Genomic DNA, 26679 nt, shown 5'->3' with positions numbered 1-26679 from the left:
CAACATGTGGCTATTTCCTAATATAAATTGTAAAGCGTGCAGGATTCAGGTGCCCTAATATGAGGGGAGGCCCGTAAACATTTGTTATTTCCCAGAAGCCAGATGGGTACATTTAAAATTAGAGGAAATTCCATCTGCAATATTCCTTTTTTTCCCTAACATAAAACTCACTTCTATTTTCCAAAAAGAAAATTTTATCTTTTTTTTACTTTTATATTTATTTATATTTTTAAATTTATATTTATTATTACTAATTTATCTCTTAAAGGTCATTATGAGAAAAGGCAGAGAGTTGAAAATAGAATTGTGAGAAAAAAAATGAGTACCGAGGGACGCCTGGGTGGCTCGGTCGGTTAAGTGGCTGCCTTCAGCCCAGGTCATGATCCCAGGGTCCTGGGATCGAGTCCCACATCAGGCTTCTTGCTCAGCAGGGAACCTGCTTCTCCCTCTCTCTCCCTCTGCTTGTGCTCTCTCTGTCAAATAAATAAAACCTTTTAAAAAAAAATAAGTACCGATACTGAAAGTGTATTCTGAGAAATGAAACATTCTGGGGGGGGAGAAAAACACTCTTGGCATCAGCAACCAAATGGAGAAGCTGAAGAGTCTCAAAAATATAAAGTGTTCCCTCTTCCCATCTGGTTGTCTCCGGATCAGGAGGCAGAGACTGAGGAGAAAACCCCACTCTGTGACTGTATCCCTCCTCGACGTCACCGTAGCCACTTGGACGATGCATATGGACACATTCATTTGTTCACTTACTAGACCCCTGCAGAGGCTCAGACGTAGGTGTAGGCTACGGGAATGTGACGTGTGATGGGGGGCAAATCCCTACCTTCAAAACTCTGCCAATAACTCAGGGATGAAAGACACAGCATAGTCAATGATATTGTCACAGCATTGTCCTATGACAGATAGGAGCTATACTTGCGGTGAGCGCAGCATAATGTACAGAACAGTTGAACCAGTATGTTGTCCACCTGAGGCGAATGTCACATTGTGTGTCAGCTATCCTTCAATCTAAAGAAGTAATTAATTAATTTAAAAAAGAAATACTGCTGAATAATAATCAGCGACACATTCTCTCTTGGATTTGAATGAACATACACACTAAGAAAGTGATTAGATCAGATTTTTGCCTAATAACCTAATTACTTATGACAAGAGAAAGCCTTTCCAAATACACTTTATTGACCTATGTAGGTAATGTTCATACCCCTTTGAAGTTCTTCAACTTACTCAAAGAGATAAGACTGGCAATATTTCCACAAGCTGAAGATGCCGCAGGACTACATCTAAGGGCACGTTGGTGTAGGTCGTGCTGACTGGGGCTGAGAAGGCTGATTGAGGACTTCATGTCCTATTGCTCATTGGCTAAATCATACCTGTCTCCCCAGGTCTACTGGGCATTAAAATTCTCATCTGCAATTCTTTTTTTTCCCCCCCAAGGGACTGAATCACAACGAGCTTAGGGAGACAGGTGGCTTCTTAATCCCTGCTCGGTGTAGATGCAAATAGCAAGGACTGTCACCAACACTACCAGCTTCTGTTTCAGCACAAGTGGTGACCTCAGTCTCTCTCCCTCTCCACTTTCATCTCTGTTCACAGAGACCTGAGAGAAAACATGTCAAGACTCAGAAAGGTCCCAGGATCTCTCTATTGGGAAGTTTTCAAAGTCAACCAAGACATCTGGCCCTTTTCTCTTTCCTTTGTTAAAATGTCTTTCTTTCATCATATGACCACTGAAAGCATTGATAAAAGGAAACCAACTTAATTGTTGCAGGAACCGGGCATGGGTTGGGGCATGAACTTCTTTAGGGTCCAGAACTAGAGGCACTCTTCAGAAGAGGCCAAGTAGGTAAACATCACTGAATCCGGGAGGTATTCCTGGTCGTCAGGATTCCTGGCAAGCAGACATGGTCGTGCACGCGGGCTTTGCTCTGGCTCTGCGCACATCCGACCACCACCACAGATTTCCAAGCAGCTTCTGTCCTGAGCTCAGATTGCACCAGCTCCAAACCATAAAGGTACTGTGTGCACCTTTTCAGACTTTCATCTTTTTGGTCAGCTGGATATTATTTAATAATACATGAGAAGCCCAATCATCACTCTTAAAGTGTAAAGTCCCTCAAGTCAATCAATCTCTCCCATTAACTTCTTCCCCGTGTTCTGTACTTCAAAGCCCTTCTTGATGACATCACAACAGTCAATAAATCTTATCACAGTGCATAAAGCTATGCACTGTGCATTTATTGGTGGTACAGGAAACTTGTTTTGTTATAGCCTTCTCTTATTTTGTGGATCCTATCTTTGATGATATGTAGTGATATTTGTATTACCCAAACTCAAGCTCTACATGCACTAAAAAGTGTTCCTTAGGTCTTTCCTAATGGACAGGGCACATAACTGGGCTGCTTGTCTGGCTCAGACAAAATCCCAGTTGATGCGATTTTGAATTAGCCTTTTCTTTTTTACGTATAAGCTTTGTTTCCACAATTAAATTGCCCGCTCTTGAGGATAGGTGCTATGTTTTGATTTGCTTTGGCTCTTTTGCATGTAGTACAGCTTAATTGCATAGGAGATAATTATTTCCTGGTAGCAAAAATTGTAAAATTTTGCTGTTCTAGGACTAGGTCAAGAGAAGGAAGTAAAGAAAGGTGGAAAGAAAAGTACAAAACGGGAATGTGCTATGAATTCCATTTGCTTCATTCTTCTCTATTTCTCCCAGCCCTGCAAAAGTCCTGTCTTGATCCAAACTGGAAGAACACATTTTAAGTGTTCAAACAGACACTATTTTTATAGGCACTAGTATGTAAACCACATGAGGACAGGGGTTTTGTCCATTTTGTACACTGTTGTAGCCACAGTGCCTAGAACAGTGCCTAGCACACAATAGGTACTCAATAAATATTTGCTGAATAAATACAAAAGACTGAAATAAGAATCTTTCATTGAACCCCCGAAGAATCACTTAAAGCAAATACCTAACATCGTAAAATGTTTGGGCGCATAGAAGGTTTAAAAATAATCTAGTCTCGGAGTGCCTGGGTGGCTCAGTCGTTGGGCGTCTGCCTTCGGCTCAGGTCACGATCCCAGGGTCCTGTCCTGAGCACGGAGTCCAATGCAGGGCTCGATCTCATGACCTTGAGATCATGACCTGAGCCGAAATCAAGAGTTGTATGCTCAACCAACTGTGCCACCCAGGTGCCACAAAAGACATCATATTTGTTTTGTTTTTCTTAAGATTTTATTCATTTATTTGAGAGACAGAGAGCATGAGTGGAGGGAAAGGCAGAGGGAGAGGGAGAAGCAGACTCCCTGCTGAGCAGGGAGCCTGACATGGGCCTCGATCCCAGGACCCTGGGATCATAACCTGAGCCAAAGGCAGATGCTCAACCGACTGAGTCATCCAGGTACCCAAGACATCATATTTGAATGACTAGTTTGGGAAAAGGAGAATCAAAGGGAAATCATGTATCTGCTTTAACCTAGCACTCCCCAAAATTACCACAGAGATTTCAACAGCTGGGCAGAGATGTGACTTAGGACCCCAGAGCTTGGTCAACAGAGCAAATTGAAACAGCAAAGATACAGACCAGACTTCAAACCTTGCATCAACCCCACCAGGAGACTGACACCTGTGAGACCTAGCCTGAGCCATGGGCTCGTTAGTTAGTCTCTTTCACCTCTGAGCTAAGGAATCACTTCTGACCTTCACTATTGTTATTCATACATTCATTGTATTGATTATTGGTCATTGGCATTACTTGTTTATACTTGTGATGTCACTTATGATTTATAATGCACTTCGTATACATCTCATGCTGTGGGCTAAAACAGAGCAGGACTCCTTATTCCAATTTTCCAGATGAAGAAAGTCAAGCTGTGCATTCATATCATGCACACAGGTCGGTCACCTGGTTGGTAAATAGCTGACTTCTAGTCCAGAAATCTCCCTTCCACCCCTCACTGTCCCCATGTGCCATGGTTGAGTCTGCAGACTGATAACATGTGATGGAGCAGTCCCTCCCCAGATGGTGTCTGAAGCAACATAGGTGGTTTAAGGAAAAGGCACTGAGTCTAACTCCTGACTTTGTTATTGACCCTCTGGCACCTCAGACAAATCACTCAACTTCTGCTTCTTCACTTACGAAATGAGAGATTTACACCAACACGGTAGTTTCCTAATCTGACTGTGTATGAGAATCACCTCGAGGGACTTTAGTAAAATAGAGATTACTGGGTTCTACCCTAGCCTCCTGAGTCTATAGCTGGGACCTAGACAACTGCATGTTTCAGTGTTTTTAAAAACCTCCGAGGAAGCCAGTTGAGCAACTGAGAGCCAGTAGGATCCCCTCAGCTCAAACATTCTGTTATTGTGGTAGTAGTATATAAAGGCTAAAAGTCAAAGACAAGGGAGCAAATCATCTGCCCAGGAAGAGGAAAGAGTCAGGAAGGAACATTTTGATAAGGAAAATCTGTGTCTTAAGATGGCCCACCGAGCCAGCGAGAGAGTCCCAGTCCTTGCCCCGCGGCTCCTCCGGGTTCTTCTCCCTGCCCCGCTTTGCGCACGCGCCCAAAGTGCCAAGTATGCGGAAGAAGAAGTGTATAAATTGCCCCCTTTGTTTGTGCTGGGGGCTCAGACCTTTGGAGATCACTCTCCTCTGAGCCCGCCAGTGTTAAGTAAACCTCCTGTCCTCCAAGATCTCCGGGTGCCGCTTGGTTCTTTCATCTGGTGACCCAGTCCAGGTTCTGTAACAATTTAAGCTCAACTTAGAGCATAGAGTTTTGTCATCTATACAGGATGGGGAGGGAGAGACACCTCATGGCAAGTCTGAGGAAAATTGAGGAGGGCATGCGCTCTATCCAAGGGAATGACTGGAATAAAATGGAAAAGGACCTGATCTGTAAGATGAATATTTTACTCTAAGTTTAGTTCAGATCAGAGGGTCCTTTTGTGCACATCTTTACCTGCCAGCTATCTTCCTCACTACGTCCTAGTTATCCACGCTAGAAAAACAAAAGCAAACACTAAAAAAAAAAAAACCCTCACCACCACTTGCGGAAAAACAACAAATCACATCTGGCTCAGCCTGTAGGCAAAGAAGATAGAAACCCCATTTGATGCAATGGCAGGTGTCCTTTTAATGAGATATTTTTGTTTTAGAACATTAAGTATAATCTTTAGAACAACAGACAGCTTTCCTTGGCAAAAATCTGAACAACAACAACAACAATAAAAAAAAGTAAAAGAGAAAAGAAAAGCTGGCAGTCACATCTCTCTGACTCTGATTTATGGCGCCAGAGATATTCTCAATTTCAGTCTTAAAGGATAAGCCCACTGTTTCCTTATAGTGTCTCAGGGGCACAAATTATAAAGATTGTCGCCGCTTGGATACTTCATAATGCTAAAGCTCAGTGTGCTAAATTCATATGTGGGAAGAAGGAAGGGGTAGGAGGAAGTTTTGTGTCACATTACCTCTACCAGGTATGGCTAGGTAGCCCTCTGGTGGCTACCTTCAATGATTAGTCTAGAAAAAACATGTTTACCTCTTCCTTTCTGCCCCGCCCCCCCACCCCACCCCTCACCCCCCGGCCCACGCTGATTTTATTTACTTTCTTTTACATAGACAAACACTTTCATTCCATCCACAGAAGCTTCCCAGGGTGTTTGTCTTCTGCTCATTTACTGCTAAATTTCTGGTGACTAGAACAGTGTATGGCGGAGATTCAAGAACTATTTGCTGAATGTCATTCACAACCTGGAGCTCTTCTTTTTCTCACCATTGTCAAGAGAGTTCGCTGGTTTACAGACCTAGGTTTTCAGGTTGGGCTGTGAGCCGTCTGTTCCTGGGTAGTCTGGTATAGCAAGCTTCGATGGGAAGTATGAATATTATTACAAATAAGTCAGTTAACATCTTGAGATGCATTTACTCAAGCAGACTGGTAAAACTTCATCTTATCCCCAAGTGGACGGGCCCTTCTGGCAGCGGGACTTGGACGAATTGGGCACCAGCAATAGGATCACTGGGGCATCGTGTCCAAGTTAGAATCTCCACTTTTCCAGTTCAGCATGTTTCTTTAGACCAAATGCAAGCTCCATGGCTGCAAAAGGCATTATCTTCTGAACTCGTGTCCAAATAAGCACAGTAAGAGTTTGGCCGTCTAAAGGTTGCATAGTGTATACAGCTACGTAAAGTGACTTATCAACTATTATAGAAATGTTAATTACATATGTATCTACTCCCCGATAGACCCATCCTTCTGTTCGATTTGTTTCTTCTGAGGAAATAGCAGTCTGCCACTGACCAACGTTGTCACCTTGGCAAGATATCCGTCCCCTTTCACCTCCCGTCTTCATGTGTGAAATCGAAATGATGATACTTCACAGGGCTGTGTGAGGATTAAGTTAGATAATTCACGGAAAGCTTCTAGAATGGTGTCTTTAGAATTATAAGAACATGTAGTTAATTTACTGTTATCATTGTTATCACCCTGTCCATGCCATTCATAACCTAAAAGTGAAAACACTGGAGAAGAGTTTGAACCCTCTCGGGGTTTCCCATTTAGAATATTTTCACTTTTAGATGTCTACCTTTTGTCAAACACATTCACATGCTTTGGTTATATTTACTTTGGGCTTTAAATCATTATTACTATATTGATTTTTAATTATAAAGTACATTCCAATAACACTAAGGAAATTGAGAGATACATTTACAAAAGTTGGGCCATGCAAGGGAGCAGAGCAATTAAGGGTGGCAGCGCATCCAGGGAGGATGCGATGACCCAAATGTTTGTGTCCCCCCCAAATTCATATGTTGAAACCTAATGCCCAACATGACATGATGGTATTAGGAGGAGAGACCTATGGGAGGTGATTAGGTCATGAGGGTGGAGTTCTCATGAATGGTCCTTATAAAAGAGACCTTTTACAAAGGTCTATGAAAGTGTCCTTATAAAAGAGACCCCAGAGAGCTCTCTAGCTCCTTGTGCCACGTGAGGACCTAGTGAGAGGTGCCATCTATAAGGAAGTAGGCTGTTGCCAGATAACAAATCTGTGGGCACCCTGACCTTGGAGTTCCCAGCCTCCAGAACTGTGAAAAGTAAATTTCTGTTGTTCATAAGCCACACAGTCTATGTACGGTTTTGTTACAGTAGTCTGAATGGACTAAGACAGATGGGTTTTGTTATTGTTTTGTTTTTATATTTTAAGATGTGAGATTTAAGATGTGGCAATTGTTCACAAAATCCTGGGCAAACCATTTTACCTCCCATAGCCTGAAATTCCCTCATCTGGTAGGGTCCGTTGATATCTTCTGGTGATACGGGTCTATGTTAATCTTTTTTTTTTTTTTTTAAGATTATTTATTTATTTATTTATTTGACAGAGAGAGACACAGTGAGAGAGAGAGCACAAGCAGGGGGAGTGGGAGAGGGAGAAGCAGAGTTCCCGTGGAGCAGGGAGCCCGATGTGGGGCTCGACCCCAGGGCCCCAGGACCATGACCTGAGCCGAAGGCAGACGCTTAACGACTGAGCCACCGAGGCACCCCAGTCTATGTTAATCTTATAGGGAGAATTTAATTCAGAGATTGTTTTGTGTGAAAGGATCCGACACAATGAATCACATTCAGTAGGAGCTCCATAAATGCTGAATCAAAATTTGTTAAATCAGTCATGCACAAATATGCCTGCTAGTGGTATTTTCCAATGGTCTTTTTTTGGCACATCTCTATTATTTATTTTGATAGACTGGTTCTTTCAAAATGCCAATGTGCCAACAATTTACCAGTTTTGACCAGAAAATAGTTTTATTCTCTTGCTATTGAGATAGGAGAATGGACCGAATTCATGAATAGGACACAATTTCATCCAGGGAAACATCCAGGGCTAAGGCCTAATAGAAAAGTGAGTTGTGATTTTCACCAACTGCAGGGCTGCATATCTCAGAGTACTATCTTACCTAAGAGTCAAGTGGTTTGAAGTCATTACCACTCCTTGATCGATTGCTGTTATCTTATAGTCTCTTTTCCTTCATAGGAAAAAAAAAATATGTCAAAAAGAACTTAAAAATGTTTGGAGATTTTATTTATCTTTCATTGGCTTTTTGACCCAGTAGGTGGCAGATGGCTATATGCTAAATTATAAAGGAGTAATGATACGTTCTCCACTATTGAAACTCTTCAAAATCTGTGTTCAAACACCCCTTGAAGAATTGAGGTAAACAGGAATAATCTCCTACACGTAAATACACTCTCACATGGTATGAAATGGAGCTATGCTTTGTTTCTTTTTCATTTGAGCTTTTATCCTAACACTGTGCTATTGGTTTTAGGTAAAATTCAATGCCTACCACAGTCCCTGTCACGTGGTAGGCACTCTGAATAAATGGAAGTGCCCCTGCCATAGCGAATAGGAGCGGTTTCATTCTTACAGCTAGCTTCATGAGCAGGAGTCCCGTACAACTTTACAGGGCTTTGTGCTTGCTAAATGCTCTACTGTGATCTTGAAATTCTTAAAGATTTTGGAACAAGGGACCTGGTATTTTAATTTCGCACCGGACCCTGCAACTTATTTAGCTGGTCCTGTCCATTCTTCTTTCTCCCTCATCTCTCATCATCAGCCAACTACTTAAATATCTCTCAAATCAGCTCAATTCTCTCAGTTCCTACTGCCGTGCCTTAATTCAAACCACAAGGGCCCTCATCTGGATTGGTATAAGGGCGTTTGACCTGGACCTCCACCTCCAATTTTATTTATTCAACTTCCAGAACATATTCAGAGAGTTCATTTTCAAATAGAAAATTGATTCCATCACTTGAATAATTAATTCATTCACTAGTTCATCAAGTCTTTAAAGTTTGTTTTATGTATTATGATAAGAACCGGAAGGGCAATGGTGACCAAAACCAGACATAATTCAGAGGCAACTTCAAGAGAAGATTAATTCTGATTTTTCTCTGAAAGAATGGCTTGATACTAACCATGATTAACTAACATACATTTCTAGGCAGACTCTCTGATTCCACTATTTTGATAAATATATTGCTTTTGATACCAGGTGACATTGGGGAGGAGGAAAGAAAGGAAATGAACATTTTAAAGCTATTTTGCACTGGAGAGCATACTGGGAAGCCAAGTTCCTCTGTGGCATTTCCATCTTTTCAGTGGGTAACTACAAATTCCTACTTTGAAAAAATTCCAAGTCAAACCATTTTGTTCTCTAGTTCTGTGGATCTAATTGATGATTTGCTTTAGTGCAATTACCAATCCAAAGCTGATTCCTGGAAAAAACAAATCTGGACATCTTACAAGTATCCCCAAGGGCTATATGGATCACTTCAGTGCGGAGACAAAAAGGTCTTACAGTATACAGGTAAAAGGATCACAACTATTTACATTCCTCAATTGTCACCCAGTCTCTAAAACATTTCGATCCATTTCTCACTCAGTAACAGAAACCATCAGTCCTCATTGGAAAGTAAATCTCAAAATATCTGTTATTCAGCCCTTATCAGCAGTTTGGATAAATCAGGGGGGGCGCACATGGAGAAGACCGTCAAAGTTATAAAATGTCCTCTTATATGCAGAATCTAAAAAGCAAAACAAATGAGCAAACAAAGAAACAGACTGAAGTAAAGAGAACAAACTGATAGGAGCCAGAGAGAAGGGGTGGGGGAGAGGGGTAAAATACATAAAGGGGGGTAAAGTTGTACAAACTTCTAGTTATAAAATAAATAAGTCACAGAGATGAAAAGTAGAGCATAGGGAATATATTCAATCATACTGTGATAATGTTGAATAGTGAGCATTAAGTCATGTATAGAATTGTCTAATCACTATGTTGTACACCTGAAATTAATGTCAACCATACTTCAGTAATAAATTTAAAAAACTTTAATTAAAGAAATACTATAAAGTGTCCTATTTCTTGAAGCTCTATCCTTGGGTGAAGTTGGACGAGGAGAACATTGAACACGCCCTGTACACTAGGCCTATCCTTGCAGAGTTGCTTTAAACTCAATTTCGCTTTAATGTTGTGCCCTTGGCTTTTATTCAAGGTTTATACTAGACACCATCACATGAAATTCACTTCTGCATTTACTGTAAAAGTGTGGTTGAAGGCATTGTCCATTACATCACTCAATATGGGCTATTAAGTCCTGTGTGAGACTGTTCTTTCAAAATTAATTTTAGGAAAGAAAATGGGCTCCTTGTTAAACTATATTCTGATTCCTTTCCAATAATGAAAGATGTATTATTTAGGATTTTTTTTTCTGTTTTAAGTGGCAGAGCCCTACTCAGACTTATTAATCAAAGAAGGGAATTTACTCGCTCTCATTGCTGGGAAGCACCCTTGGGTTGTGGACAGAATCTAAGAGTTGCAGCAAGCAGGCTTCAGGGCACGGGGACAAGAGCTAAGACTCTGCACACAGGACTCGCTTGCCCTCCATTGACCTGTATTCTATGTTCACTTTCATTTCCTCCCACTGGAGACTGGCCTGTTTCCCAGGGCAGGGAAGATGGCCAATAGATGCTCCCAATTCATATTTTTCCAGTTTAGCATCTTCAGTGGGAAATAAACTCCCCCCCAAAGTCTATGTATCAACCACTGGGAAGATTTTCATGATGCTCAATGGCCAGAATCCCACCTCTTGATAGTCACAGGTCAGGGGGAAGGTGTGCAAAAAGGAGGGTGATGGGCCATGCTGATTGGCAGCCCCAGGCAGAGGGTGGAAAAGAACCTCCCCAAAGGGAAAAGAGCAGCATTAATGGAAGAAGAGCATGAGAAAACATCCAGCGTAGACAAAAGACAATAGCCAGAGTCATCTGTGAAAAGAGCTAGTGAAACAGAATTTGTTTTCCTTTTTACTCCGAGTACTAGGAAGTTTATGGGCAAAGATGAAGCCCCACACCAGAAATTACATTGACCTCCCAGCTTGGATCAGTTTTACCTCTAATTTTGGTTTTCTATTTTATTTTATAGCTTTATTAGTAGATCTGTTCTTAAAAGCTTTCAAACATCCTTCTGAAAAGAAATAAAGGAAAGAATTTCAACAAACCATTGTGTTTGTCTCACAAAATAATTTCTTGTGTTAGTTTGCTGAATATTAGAAGGCCAATTTGAAAGCAGAAGTACCTTATTCTTGAAAATAAAGAGAAGAACAAACTTCCCAGTAGAGTAGCATGTCTGTTAAAAAGGGAAGAGAAGAGAAAGTAGAGCCTTGTGGTAAGGACTGACGGGGTTGCTGCTGAATGGGCCTGGCCCACAAAGGCCTTCTGCTTGTGGTGGAGACTTCCTCACAAGGAAGGAAGTTGGTCTTTGATAGTGTATAAAGCACTTCCTAACAGAAGAAGACAAAAACGTAAGAAGAATATAAAATATAGGGCCCATAGGGAAGAGCTTCCTTTATGAACCCTAATTGCAGAATTCCCTGAGGGAAGAGTTCTGGAAGAAGAAATTTCCAGTTCAGAGGCAGTTGACTGAGTCACCTGACCCTGCGGCCAGAAGTCCTACCTTCCCAGGAGACTCCCATCACTGTCTTACCAAGTCCCCATGTCTCCCCTTTTGAACCCTGGCCTAGGCATGGGTGAAACTTTCTCTCCTTATCTTAGCTAAAACAGATGTGAACTTCCAGATAACTTTAATACTAACTAAGTAAAAACAAAAAAAAAAAAAAAAAAGGAAAGAAAAAGAGGAATACTCTTATCAAATAATCAACCCTAAAGTTTTTCAAGAACAGATTTTGATATACTATCATTGAGAAAATGATGCAGGCTCAGGGGCGCCTGGGTGGCTCAGTTGGTTAAGCGTCTGCCTCTGCTCAGGTCATGATCCCAGGGTCCTGGTATGGAGCCCCGAGTTGGGCTCCCTGCCCAGTGAGGGGCCTGCTTCTCTCTGCCACTCTGCCCCTCTCTCCGCTCATGCTCTCTTTCTCTCTCTCTCAAATGAAATCATTAAAAAATTTTTAAAAATGATGCAGGCTCAGAGACATCTCCCTTCCACCCTTCCTCCGAATTCCAGGCTCATCTCTTGAATTCACTTCTTACCACAGGGGAGTATCTGTCTGAAAATTCTGATGTCATCCCGAGGCGTAGGCAAAAACACTTACTCCAACCCTGCCTCACACCAACGGTTCTGCTGTTGAGATCCAGGTCCCAGTCTCACAGAAGTTCCCGGGGTGCTTATCCTCCCAGAGACACTCTGCTCTCCACCTTCCTTATGGTATAGAGCCCCCGCCTGGTCACTTACCAGCTTTGCCTTACAGCCTATGATCATCTGATACACGTCATTTCTATCCGCCAAGAACTGTACCCTTTCTCTCACTAGGGTTATTTTCTTACAAGGACAGTGAAACTAGAAGAAAAAGACTAAGTGTGAAAAAGGCCCTCTAGGTAGGATGTAAGAAGCAGAAGTGGGGAATAATTCATTTTGTTTGGCTTTATTATGTTTTCCAAAAGACTTCAGCCATTTATTTGCTATTCCTCCAACAACAGCTGGAACCTAAATTGTCCCCATTTTCTTTGCATAACCTACATACTGAATGTGACAGAGAGAGGTACTAGAGAAGGAAAATCATGCTTCTGAAACTCCTGGGTATTCTGATAATCATTTTTCCCCTCCCTCTCCTCAAGGCGCCATGTTGATGCTCTAGTCATGATGTGATGTGGTTAATGTGGAGTATCACCGTGTCACGGGAAGCAGCAGTTGAAAGCAAGCAAACTGGGGGATTTGAGAGCAATGGCTCAGCTCACACTATCTCGTCTTTTTTTTTTTTTTTTAGTGTTGTTTACTGCTGGCCCCTGGAAAGTGACCGGACTTCTTTTTTTTTTTTTAATTTAATTTAATTTAATTTTTTTTTATTCTTATGTTAATCCCCATACATTACATCATTAGTTTTAGATGTAGTGTTCCATGATTCATTGTTTGTGCATAACACCCAGTGCTCCATTCAGTACATGCCCTCTTTAATACCCATCACCAGGCTAACCCATCCTCCCGCCCCCCTCCCCTCTAGAACCCTCAGTTTGTTTTTCAGAGTCCATCGTCTCTCATGGTTCGTCTACCCCTCCGATTGACCGGACTTCTAATAGGCACTTGGGACAATGAGTACTTCTTACTGTTTCCAATGAAATGAGCCTATTCTATTCCATACAAAGTTTATACTCAACTGATCATCCATAAAATGAGAGGCTCAGATGGGTGGAGCTCTACCTTGTAAAATTCTGGCCTTCCTTTTAGTCTTCTGTTTTACTTCACTTAGAAAAAAAAAATTACAGCAACAATAACAGAACCTTAAAGTGAGAGGAGAATGTTACACATAATCCTACAATATCAAAAAAGGTTTTTCCTTGAAGGTTTTTTTGTTCTTGTTTACATGCAGTTATCATAATTACATATTTGAAGACATATAAGGGACTTAGCTACAGATCGTCTATCTTATAGGCATTTTCCATGTTTTTCTATCTTAAATATAATTTTCAGTGTTGCATCCCATTAAATTAACATACACTGAATTACTTAATATTATTTCAGAGACGGACATTTGGTTCTTATTTTTCTCTCCTGTAGATATGCTGAAACAAACATCTTAGGCATACAACTTCTAAAAAATATATTTTGAGTTATTTCCTTTAGATATATTTCTAAGAGCTGGGTCACTGGATCAATGGAAATATGTATTTTATGGCTCGTCAGTCATATTGCCAAATTGCTCTTCTAATGGGCTGAGCAAATCCACACTGTCAATATCAAGAGGTGAAAATTCCAGTTTAACCATGTCTTTGCCATATGGGTATTTTAATGTTTTGCTCTTATGAAGGATAGATGGCCTTTAAAAAAAAAATCAGCTGCCTAGCAAAGATGATTCTAATTTTTGTTGTTTTGTTTTCCTTTGCCATCTCCCCCCTCCTCTGCCCTTCTCCCCACTTCCCTTGAATCAAGTATAGTTCTCACACTAACATCTGTGCTACCCTGACATGTACCCTGAGGGCTTATCGCAGCTTGTCACCTACTCACAGAGATTAATTTCTCCTTCTGATGTTTGTCCTTCAGCTTCCTTTTTGCAAAAAAAAAAAAAAAAAAAGCCTCCGGATGTAGTGGTCTGCTACCCCTGAAAATGATCCAGCACGGAGACCGGCTGTCACTTGCTTCCCCTCCTCTCTACCCTTGTGGTTCCAGGGGATGGGTTTTTTCTTTGCTTATGGTCCCTGCTGACACCTGACCTTTCCCAGTAGAAACAATGCCGATGACACCAGGACTGGAGCGACTACAACTTCAGTTCTGGTGGCAGATAATCCATACTACCATGGGACAGTCTATCTTGCTGCTCTACAAGGAAGTAAAAGTAGAAAGAATTGGCATTCTCTCCAAATCCAAATGGAAATGATGATGAGAATTGTGAGCTCCATTTCACCTACATTTAATTTTTTTTTAAGATTTTATTTATTTATTTGACAGAGAGAGAGATAGCAAGAGCAGGAACACAAGCAGGGGGAGTGGGAGAGGGAGAAGCAGGCTTCCCGCTGAGCAGGGAGCCCGATGCGGGGCTCGATCCCAGGACCCTGGGATCATGACCTGAGCCGAAGGCAGATGCTTAATGACTGAGCCCCCCAGGAGCCCATTCACCTACATTTAATTTTTGAAAACTTTTTAGACTGCTTCTTTTGTTCACTTTCTTCCTTGTCCCCTCCTCCCACCCCACACGTGAATTTGTATAGGAGTTCGGTGAACGTTATACATACCAAATAGCAGAGCTGTATTTGGGCACCAAAGATTCCCTTCTGTTTGGGGCACTAATTCCCTTCTGTTTTGTTTTCTAATCTGTTTATTTAGATCTGAAATGGAAACTGTGACTATTTTATTTTCATATATAATCCCATCGGTGAGTCAGAGGAAGAAGGGTAGAGAGTATGTGGAACAGTAGGAAGGCAGCAGAGCCCAGGTTAAAAGTTACGGTCACAAACATCATAATTTTTGGTAAACACCCTCACCGGTGTATCGTGTTCAGCCGCAAGTAACAGAGACTCAAAACAGAGGCTTCAACAAATCACGGTTTCAGTTTTTCTAACAGAATGAGAAGTCTTGGAGGCAGTTTGGGGGAGGTCTGGAAGCTCTACAATGAACTCTGAGACCAAGTCTTGTTCATATTCTGCTTATTCTTTAGTTGAGGCTTTATCCTTAAAGTTACCTCAAGGTCCCAGCATGGCCAGGGATCCTGGTCAAGATGGGAAAAAGGAGAAGAGGAAGCATACGCAGTCTCCCTTCTTTAAGAATCCAAGATGTTCCCCCCAACTCCCACTTACATTTCTTTGGCTAAAATCGAGTCACTGGACCATCCCCACCTGTAGTGCAAATTAGGAATGTCATATTTTCAACCTGGGTACAATATTGCCCCAATAAAATCAAGTATTGGTGAGTAAGAAAGCTGTGGAGAATAGATACTGAGTAGATAAATATGAGTCTCTTATCAAAACTGGTGATATGATTTGTCGAGCTCTTCTTTTAAAAAATAATCCTAGTAGGGTAAGAATTCCTGATCATGAAGATCACCTCATCACAGAATGCTGCCATTGGAAGTCCCATCATGGCATCTCTGTCTGCTGTTCATCCAGCAGATCATTTACTTGATCAGTTCTAATGGGAAGAATCTCACTACTCCACAATGCATCCCACGTCACTGTTGACAGTGTTCCTTATTTAAGGTAATAACAGTAATGAGAATATGTAATGAGACACTGAAAAGATTTACTTCTGTTGAACAAACAAAAATATATGTACAACACATCCATGGGTCCCAGATCTTCCTTTTTCAAGCCTTTTGTAAGACAGCCATTCAAATTCTTCAAGATAAGTATCATGCTCTCAGCTCGGCAAAATATCATTTGCTCTTGTATCACCCCATTTGCTACCAATATTGTTTGGATACATTATCTGCCACTTAATGTTTTTTCCCATTCTCAACTGTGTGTCATTATTTGTGTAGAATATATGTTTCAAATGTATACGTACTCTCCTCTGAACCTCTCCTAAAAATATTTTTACCGAATCTTTGGTTTCCTCTCCTAGTCATGCCTTGATTTTCTCACTTAGGAGAAGAAACAACAAGATCATATTGACATCAACAAAAATGCCTAAAAATATTTCCATTCACCCGAGCAAGCTGATCCTCTTGTCCATTGTCATTTGCCAATCCGTGTCAGTCTTTCTCCCCTTCCCTGATCCATGACCCCCCTTTTTTTTTCCTTTTCTCCAAACAGAACTTTTCAACCTTCCTCACCTTTCACATTATTTTGCCTCCTGCTCTCCACTCTTGGTGCATATACCTCTCATTTGTTCCCTCTCTGGGGTCAGAGCCCTTCAGGTCTGTCTGTTCGAGTGTGTCTTTGTCATCTTTACTTCTTTCCTGAGTTTTAAAACATATAATACTTACTCATAGTCCCATTCGGGTATGTTGCAAACACAAACTTTTTTTTTTTAATGCCAGAAAACCACTTCTATGGGGAAATCTGAAATTCCATTAGAAAAAGAAACTGGGGGGGCGGGGCGCCTGAGTGGCTCAGTTGGTTAAGCAACTGCCTTCGGCTCAGGTCATGATCCTGGAGTCCCTGGATCGAGTCCCGCATCGGACTCCCTGCTCTGCAGGGAGTCTGCGTCTCCCTCTGACCCTCCCCCCTCTCATGAGCTCTCTCTCTCTCATTCTCTCTCTCTCAAATAAATAAAATATTAAAAAAAAAAGAAAAAGAAACTGGGGGGGGATGTATATTAACAGTGCCCCTGGATCAGTACTTGTTAAATAAAAAGTTATCTTGAAATTTGAAAATATGGCAGACAACCTGTGGTTTTAATAAATTAGATCTCACCTCTTCCTCCTTCCAAAAAGGGCAGATGCCCAAAAAGGGCACCTCTCTCTCAAGATGCCCTCCAGGCCCCTGGTTGTGGCCCCTCAGTATGCAAGAGAGAGCCAAGACATAGTACAGCACCTCAGCAACTCAGCCACTTGACCCGGTTCCAAAAGAGAACCTTCTTCTTTTAAGTACCTATTCTCAGACAACAGGATCACAATGACTTTCTAAAGTAGGATTGTTCTTTATAAAGTTTGGCAAAAGCTCAGTAAGATGATGACAGAAATGCCATAGGGCAAACATGGTAAAAAATTTGAGACCTTGAGTGCTGGCAAGATGCTTTCGTTCACATCCGGGTTCTGCCTCCCCCACACCTCCCGAGGAAAAAGCAGCCCCACCGCAAGGGGAAAAGAGAGAGAACATAGTTCCTCAAAGAGAAAAGCCAAAATGAAAGCCTGAAGAAATAAGAAGTGGTGAGGGCATGGCCTCGCGTCCATGGAAACTCTGAAAGTGCACTTTTTAAGGACAAGGGGTTTGATCAATTTCTTTTTCGGAACGCTGCCAGTCTTTCAAAAGGGCATATGACATGAGGGAGTGGCCGATGGAAAAAAGATAGAAAAAACTGCTGTGCATTGTTTGCATATGGATCACACACATGCATGTTACAAGTGTATACACAAGAGAATGAAATACACAAACACCTTAACAGTGGTTATTTCTGAGTGCAGTGTTAGGTGATGTACTTTTTTTAAGATTCATTTATTTATTTGAGAGAGAGAGCGTGAGCGGGTACAAGGGGCAGAGGGAGAGGGAGAAGCAGACTCCCCTCTGAGCAGGGAGCTGGACTCCGGGCTCCATCACAGGACCTGGAGATCATGACTTGAACTGAAGGCAGACGCTCAACCAACCGAGCCACCCAGGTGCCCCAAGTGTTAAGTGATTTTAATATCTTTCATACCTTTCTACAGTTTTCAAATTTTCTAAAGTCTGTGCTATTTTTAAAGTTATGTTTTAACAAAGGTGGAAGGGGGTGAATGAAACCTGTCCTATGTAAGGAAACAAACCTTGATTTAGCATTTACTAAGCCAGGAAGAATGAGAGAAAGCAGAAATCGGGAAATATAACGTTGGCATCTCAGAGCGGGAGGCACCTTCCAGCATATCCACACTAACATCCTAAATTAGTAGGTGAAAAAGTGAATAGAGGTTTTTGTTTTTAAATAAAGATTTTATTTATTTATTTGAGAGAGAGAGAGGGAGAGAGGGAAAGAGCACGAGTGGGGAGAGGGGCAGAGGCAGGGAGAGAAGCAGACCCCCCGCTGAGCAGGGAGCCCAGATGCGGGGCTCGATCCCAGGATCCTGGGATCATGACCTGAGCCGAAGTCAGACGCTTAACTGCCTGAACCACCCAGGCGCCCCTAGAGGTATTTTTAACAGAGGGGAAATTAAGTCCAGTCTCTCTTCACTACTCAGAAGTTAATAAGGTTAACCTGTGATAATGACTGTGCACTAATACAGCTAAATGTTCCCATTTTTTCCCATTGGAAGTATTTTAAACTTTTTCAAAAAATGCCTCATGGGCCCATAACTGTATCCTGACACCCCAATCTATTCAGCAACAGTCAAGTGCATAAAATGCTGAAAAATAAGAGTTTTGAAGAGTAGCTGGCCCCCTCAGATGTTAAATATATATATAAAGCTATAGTAACTAAAACAATATGGTAAAACCTTATAAGTAGAAAGAACAGTGGAATCAAATGGCGAGTTTTATAAAAGACCTACCAATGAAAAAGAATATAGTATATGATAAATGTGCCATGCGTATCAGTAAGAAAAAAAGGATTCATTTAATAAATGCTGTTGAAGGAATTAACTAGCCTTCTACACCAAGGGTAAGCAAACTAGAGCCTGTGGGCCAAACCCTGCCAGCTTCCTATCATACACAAGCTTTCCTGGAACCCAGCCATGACCACGTGGCTGCTTTTTCACTATGATGGCAAAGATGCATAACGATCTTGAGACTGTACTGTCCACGAAGGTCAAAAATATTTTCTATTTAGCCATTTACAGAAAAGTTTGCTGACTCATGATCTGGGGGAATAAAACATTGAAAATCCACCTTATTCTTATACCTAAATAAATTCCAGATGGGTCAAATACCAGAAGAAAAAAATAAACCATAAAAGTACGAGAATTCATTATTTCAGAGGTTTTTGTTTTCTAAACAATATTGGAATGGAAAAGCCATACGTGAAGAGTGACAAATCTAAACATAAATATTAAATAAATGATGCAAGTTCAAAAAATCCAAATAAAGAGGCAAGTGGCAAACAAAAGAAAGTATATGAGATGCATCATAGCCAAATGGGCTAATTCTCCTAATCTATATGAAAACTTCCTCTAATCAATAGGAAAGAGGCTACCTAGCGAATAGAAAATGAACCCAGGATACGAACAGGCAGAAGAAAGGAAAGAAAGTACATCTGTCTCTTAAATATATAAAAAGAAGCTCAAAATTAGTCACAGTAAGAGGGATATAAATTGAAACAGCTGCAGGGTGCCATTTTCACTCATCAGTTGGTCAAACATGGTAAGTTTGATAATACACACTGTAGAAGTGGGCACTCTTATGCATTATTAGTTGGAGTAAAACTTGGTACAACTCTAAGCAGGGCAATTTAGCCTTTTCTATCAAAATTTAACATGCAGATCCAGACCTCACAATTCCAACGCTGAGAATTTCTTCTATAAATATACTAACTCACATCGAAAGAAAAGCCTCAAGTACAAAGATATCCATTGCGGTATTGTTTGTAATAGCAGAAGACTGAAAACAACCCAGATGGCTAGCACTACAATGCAAGAAGGTATAGTACCTCCAAATATGGAAATACCGTGTAACATTAAAAACAAGGAAAAGCTTATGCATATATGATTTGGAACAATCTCCATGTTTTGTTAAGTAAAACAACAAAAAATGGGATACAGAAGTATGGACTTGGTGTCTTAATGTTAATGTCAGAAAAGAAGCATATGTGTATTTGATATTGCATATGTATAGATTATCTCAGGGAAGATATAAAAATTGGAAAGGAATAAGCAAAATTTGGTCCATCCACGCAATGGAATATTAGCCTTAAAAAGGAATGAAATTCTGACAGATGCTACAACATGGATAAACCTTGAGGACATGATGCTAAGTAATATAAGCCAGCCACAGAAAGACAAATACTATATGATGCCACTTATAGGAGATCCTCAGAGTAGTCAAGAATCATAGAGACAGAAAGTAGGACGGTGGTTGCCAGGGCTCGGGGGGAGAGCGGAGAGAGGAAATGGGAAGTTATTGTTTAATGGGTATAAAGCTTCACTTTTACAAGATAAAAAAATTACAGAGATAAATCGTGGTGGTGGTTGTACAACACTATGAATATATTTAATACTACTGAACTATACATTTGAAAGTAGTTTAGAGAGTAAATTTTATGTTACGTGTGTTTTTCCACAATTAAAAAAAAAAAACATTTAAAAACAAACACAGAAAAGGACCTATGCCCCTAAAGGAAGGGGTCAGAGGGGACTTTTCATAGTAAATGTTCTTGTACTTTGGCATTTCGTACAAGTTGCATGAATTAACTATTTTATGTTTTAAAGTTTATTCTGTCAATCAATCTATGTACACACATACGTACATGTGTGTACTGCATGATCACAATGGCATCTTAAAACACCACCACAAACAAAACAGACCAGTCAGAAGGATGCCAAAGTGTTCATAGAACTTGTCTTTGGTTAGTGAGACTATAGGTGCTTATGTTGTTCCATTTTTGAAAAATCACATTTACAGTAAAATTCATCCTTTTGAGTGTGCAATTCTGTAAAATATAGAAAAGTCCCATAACTCCTCAAAAATGTTCTCATTTCCTTTTGTAGACAACCCCGTCTCCTCACCCAGCTCCTGGCAAGCATGATTTGTGCTCTGTTTTATCTTTTTTTATACCTTTGAATTCTATATTTATGGACTAATTTGAAGGGCCCATGAGTTGCTTTTAATGGAAAACTATTTGTTTCTGTAAAAAGAGAAATAACCTTTCCAGAAAGGAGAAGAGGGAAGAGAGAGACAGAGATGGACAGAGACAGAAAGAACTTTTTTCATCGTTTACTAAAATGCTATGTTAATCTTGTTCTAGTAAAGGCCTATTTGGCCAGTTGGAAAGCTAAGTTAATACTAAGGGTGAGTTATTTATTATAAAACCCATCCATCCATGAAAAGACTCAGATTAGCCACGTGGAGCATCATGCTCCCAGTAAAGAAATTACATCAGTATTCCAAGTTTGATAACCATCTGCAAGTAAGTCAGTCCCTTCAGAGTGGAAGGAAATTCTTCAGGGGGATGAGTTACCAGAAGCCCTTTTATTTGTGTCCCGATCGATGCATTTTGGTGCACTTACAGAGCCATCACTTCAAGGGATGCCCACAGCAACCCTGGGAGGAGGGTAAGGCGTATTGTTCTTCCCATTCGAGAGATACAGGAAACGGGCCCTGAGAGGCAGGGTGTCGACATAAGCATCATCTCTGTTCCTCTTAACCAGGCATCGCTTTTCAGCTTGTGATGAGGCTTTGAGAAGCTTTTACAGGGTGGAAAGAGTGTGAAGATTCAGACAACGAGGCATATGTCTGTGAGGGGCTAAGAGGGATACAAATGGCCAGGGTTCACGCAGACGCGCGGCCGGGAGAATGAACAGCGTGGGCAGAGCTGATTGCAAACCCCGGTGTGCGTGAGCCTGGCCACAGGGCGGGTACAGTCCTTGATTGGTCTGATGAGGGCCCCTGTGCCGGGGTCGCAGACCTGCGGGGCCTCCTCCTCCGGAAAGCAGGGCTTTGGGCTCCCTGTGTCCTCAAGAGCGTCTGTCACACGTGAAGTGCCTTGGCCGTCTTGAAAGGAGTTAAATTTGAGCTGCCATCATCTGTGACTTGTCACTAGACCTTCCACGACATCTGTACAACTTCTGCTTTGTAAACTGCGTCTTCTCAAGGCTTTTGCAACATCTTTTGCTTTGTAATCTGAGAGTGTTTACTTGGCACTGGATCGTGAAAAGTTCCACTCTTTTTTTGGAGAGAATCTTTCCTTGAGATTTATCTTAGCAGAAAAGGAAACTGAAAAGATTGCGGTTGTCTCGGGAGCCTCGTGGTACAAACAGAACGTATTTCACATGCATAGTGCAGTAGCATCACCAAAGAGAGAACATTAGGGCCAAAGTACTACGAAGAACATGGCAAAATATTAGATAATGACATTTAATGCCTGAAGCCTTTAAAAAAATAAAGCAACAAAACCCACTAAATAGCACTTTTCTCCACTACCTGCCATATTCTGTGTATATCATGAACCTAGAAAACGCAAAAAAATCTATCTGCGCCGTTGAATAAATAATGTTCAGTAAATATTTATTAGGTGGTATGTACTGTGTGCTGAAAAGCCACAGACACAATAGAGATGATGTCCATCCTCTCTGTTTGTAATCCATCAGAGAGATTAATCAAATACCCGAGGCATTACTTAATGACAATGGTGATGAGGACTCTGAGACACAGGGAGCTGAGAACCATATGCGAGGGATGGTTTTGTAGGTCAAAAACACTAGTTCAGCCTCTAGTGAGCTAGAATCGGGACACTAACCAAACCTGGAGGGGGGTGTCACCAGGGTAGACATCCCCAAGAAAGTGATGTTTGAGCTGATTGATATCTGGACGGTGAGTGAGAAGTAGGTGGCCTGGTGATGGAGAGTCAGACGCACCTCAGGCGTGGAGGCCCACCTATGTGCAGTGGGGGTTGGGAACGGCTTGGTGAGTGAATGGAGCTGCAGGGGAGGGGAAGCCAGAGAATTAGGTCTGGGTGAGACCATGCGGGGCCTTGGAGGCCATGTTAAGATTTTGATCTGGGATTTTTACCATAAGACCAGTGGAAAACTATTCACGGGTTGTAAGCCTTGAAAGAAGATGTATGTCATAATCATCTCAGGGTTGCTAAGGTTACTTAAGGAAAAGCCTTGAATCACTTCAGTTAAATATCCGAGTAAGCCAAAATGGTCTTTGTGGCCAGGGCTGGATTAAAGGGAGGGACAATCGGACAGTTCTGGAGGATGCCCATCAATAAGGGATGCATACAAATCACTGGGAATGACATGGGATGAGAAACCAATGTTACAAGGAGTACCTTCATGAAACGTGCTGTATGTGGCCAGAAGGGGTGTAGGGTTACCCCCTACAATAGCCGTGAGCACCATAGCACATGCTGTTTGGCTTACTGCACAGCCTACGAAGTAAGTGGCTTTTGGGTGCGTGCAGGCTTTCCATTTGGTTCAGTGGGATATGCAAGTTTAGGGCCAGAGGAGACTCTTGCCACCAGTGGTCATCCTCTTCCAGCCCTTCACTCACTACATGCAGCCTCCCTGTTTAGGAAATGCCAAACGTACATTTTTGATAATAGCATTCTGAAGGGACACCATGCTGTTTGCTTGTTCCGGGTACAGACACCTCTCTGAAATACGGGTATGTGAGCGGCAGGGATGGAGAAGAAGAGCAAAAGTCATCAGATTTTACATCCGAATAGCCCCTTACAATCCAACATGCACTTTATGTATATAAACTCCCTTTGCCCTTGGAGTAGGTATGGAGTAGGCTGTCATATGCGTAAGGACATTGAAGCTCAGGAGAACTGAGTTCGTTTTTAAGGTCACACATTTTGTGGCAGAGTCAGGATCAAATCTGGGACCCTCTAAAATGAAGTTTGGTGTTTTTAGTTCTTGCATCTGTCCCAAGGGACCAAGGGCCAACCCTACCAGTCACCAGTCAAAACCTCACATTTTTGGCATTTAGGTTCTGTTTTCCATACCAACTGCGTGGAACTGGAAGCAGGCTGATCATGTCATTAACTGCTGACTCCTCAGGGACAGTGGAGGGAAGCAGGGACCATGTAAGAAGAGACCCTGGGCCTTGCTGTTGGCACACAATGGGACAACCGCACAAAGGGGCACACTAGCTCAGATTTGGTGGGCTGTGAGATGCATACCGTTTCAAGAATTGTGAAGAACACAACATTATAAATATAAATTACAATGGACAAAAAGTGAACATTTATTAAAATAAAAAAGAAATTCCACCAATTACAAAATTTGAAAAGTTGACAAGACTACAAATGTGACAAAGTTCAGAAAAACAACATATTTTTATTAACTGTCTGATGATCTTGATGATACTTTTCTCCCTACCTTTTTTTCCCCTGCATATTTTCTGATTGTCTTCACCTGACAATGATCTTATAATTTTTTTCTATTGAGAAAATTGAAAGAGAATCAGTCTTTAACATGGTTGATTGAAATGTGTTCATTTTTTTATTACTAGTAATTAAACAAGCTTTTTTCAACCTTACAACTTACTCTAACAATGCCCTGCAAATGTTCATGACTGTCAAATTTCAGAAAACTAAACAAAACAAAAAAACCTCTATTATATTTTCTAGCTTAGTTGTTACAGAGACACTCAGAGTTTGTGGTACTATTACAGGTTTGTGCCCTACCAACATCAGGATTCTGATAAATTCAGTTTCCTGTAGTTTCATTAAAGAAAACAGCAACAACTCAATGAGTTCATAATTGCATACACTGATACCCTGAATTAGTATGTATATTCTTGACAGAATAGAATTTCCATTGTGACTAGACATTAATGGAACTAAATCCTCTAGTCACAATTCCACATGTCTGATGCCTGATAGAATTTTCCACATGCTTTTGGCTCCAACCATTTCAAAACCTGTCCTGTCACGGCTCACATCCCACTGGTGCTTGGCGCACTGGGACCCATTCATTCATAAGACAATCTCTGGCCCTGCACCTTCCTGACAAAATGCCATGTGAGTCAGCACATATTTCTGGAAGCCTTTCCTACTCTGGGACACCTTGCAATAACTCTAGACATCCCACTATGCACCAAATAAATTCATCTCCAACTCTACTTTCCCTCAATTGGATTCCAAAATGCCCAGGGCCCTCCACCCACACAAGAGGAATATTTTAAAGGGAAAGTCAGAGTAGAAAAGAGACTGTGGTCTTAAGTGATTGTAACTGAATTGTCTCACCTTGCAAATTTTATGTAAATGGGTAAGCCTATGAACCCATGGCTAGAAGCCCTCCCAGGAGTCTTGAAAAAGGCCTTGCAAGGAAGGGGTCTCCCATTTGGGCTTCGTTAGCTTTTAGGGTAAATTCTCAAAGCCCAGGCCTCTCAAAGGAATGTTTTGTTTTTCTAGGCTTATCTGTGATAGGGCAATACGAATCCATGCATAGGAATAGAAAAATTCTTGAAAATTAAAAAACTGTATACACTAATTAATTGTCAAGAGGTTGACAGACAAAGATCAATCTGCGTATGTGATGATTTTCCCTCTAAGCTTCAATCAGTTTTAAAGGGTGAATGAATCACCACAGCAGTTCCTTACCTAGTTAGAGACCCTTTTCCATTTCTTATTTAGTCTTTGCACAACACTACAAGGTGAGTGCTATTATCCCTATTTGACAAATACTGAAACTGAGGATCTTAGGGGCTTACGTAAGCTCATCCTGTTTGTAAATACCTTAATTAATTGTCCACCCACCAGTCTCTCTAGCAGGGCAACACTGCTAAGAGGGCTGTTTACCCTCCTTGAAATCCTGCATCATTGGTTCCTTCTGGCTATTTAGAAACAAAACAAAACAGAACAACCCACCTCACCCTTGCCCTCTGCCCCAGTGATTTCTTAGATTTTGTGACACCAAATTATGCTGATATTCTTTCTCTCTTTTTAAAACAGAGATGGGAAGGCTCTCCTTCGCTTGATCTTTAACCGTTGGATCTCAAGGTTCTGTCCTCGGTCTTCTTCTAGCCTGAAACGCTCTCCCTGCGTGACCTCACAAATTCTCCAGACTATAAAAACCATCTATATGTTGCTATCTCCCAAAATATACCTCTCCTCTAGACCTCTGCGATGCTCTGCAGCTATGTGTTCATATTTTTATGATGGTCTTTGCAGAATGGAAGACCTATGACATTTTCCAGATTGATATCCTGCCAGGTTCTTCTTAATCCACTCTACTCTTGTTAGCCTGACTTTCTTTAGTATCTTGTAGGGAGCTCCCTTCCAATTCAGATCTTCACGGGGTATTCCTTCTTTTAAAAACACTTTTCCATACCTTCCTTGTTCACTTATCCTTGAAGTTTCCATTTAAATGCAACTTCTCCAAGAACATCATCTCTGACCTCTCCCCACCGACAGAGAGGGGAGCCACTCCCATGTTTTTCCCTAAGGGCCATCCTCTTCCTATGATTTTTGCCTGCAATGGTCAGAGCTCCAACTACAGTGGCTTAAACACACAAAGGTTTATTCTCTCATGTAAAAGAAGTCAGCAAGGAAGTTTCTGGGGCTGACATGGTGGTTCTACAAAGTTACTAGAATCTTAACCTCCTCGTGCTCTCAAGGTTACTTCATAGTCCAGGATCGCTGCTGTAGCTCCAGCTGCTTCATTAGCCTTCTAGACAGGGAGGAAAGCTAAAAGGACCCCTCTTTTGGCTTATTCAGCTCAGAGGCTGGCTAGGATACTTGGTCTTTTAATTGGGTACAATGAAAGGGTTCTGTTTCTAAGGGAAATTGGGAAAATTTTATGCTGGGGTAGGCAACTGGCAGTCTGCCACACTTTTCTGTGTACATATCACAGCGTCCTTTCAAATTATCTGTTGAATTGTCTGAATCCCCCACTAAGATGAAAGCTCCAAGGAAGGGAATGTGTCTTACTCATTTTTCT

General features: G+C 41.4%; 1 protein-coding gene across 1 annotated transcript in view; it reads right to left on the bottom strand.

The window, feature by feature from the left end:
* The window catches only part of NRG1 (neuregulin 1), a 1087745-nt gene that overhangs the window by 348858 nt on the left and 712208 nt on the right, over positions 1-26679 (bottom strand). The gene's annotated exons all lie outside the window — the stretch shown is intronic.

This window comes from Neomonachus schauinslandi, chromosome 2, assembly GCF_002201575.2.
Source record: "Neomonachus schauinslandi chromosome 2, ASM220157v2, whole genome shotgun sequence".
NCBI lineage: Eukaryota > Metazoa > Chordata > Mammalia > Carnivora > Phocidae > Neomonachus > Neomonachus schauinslandi.
The sequence above is the reverse complement of the archived record's forward strand: the minus strand, read 5'-3'. Positions and strand labels throughout refer to the sequence as shown.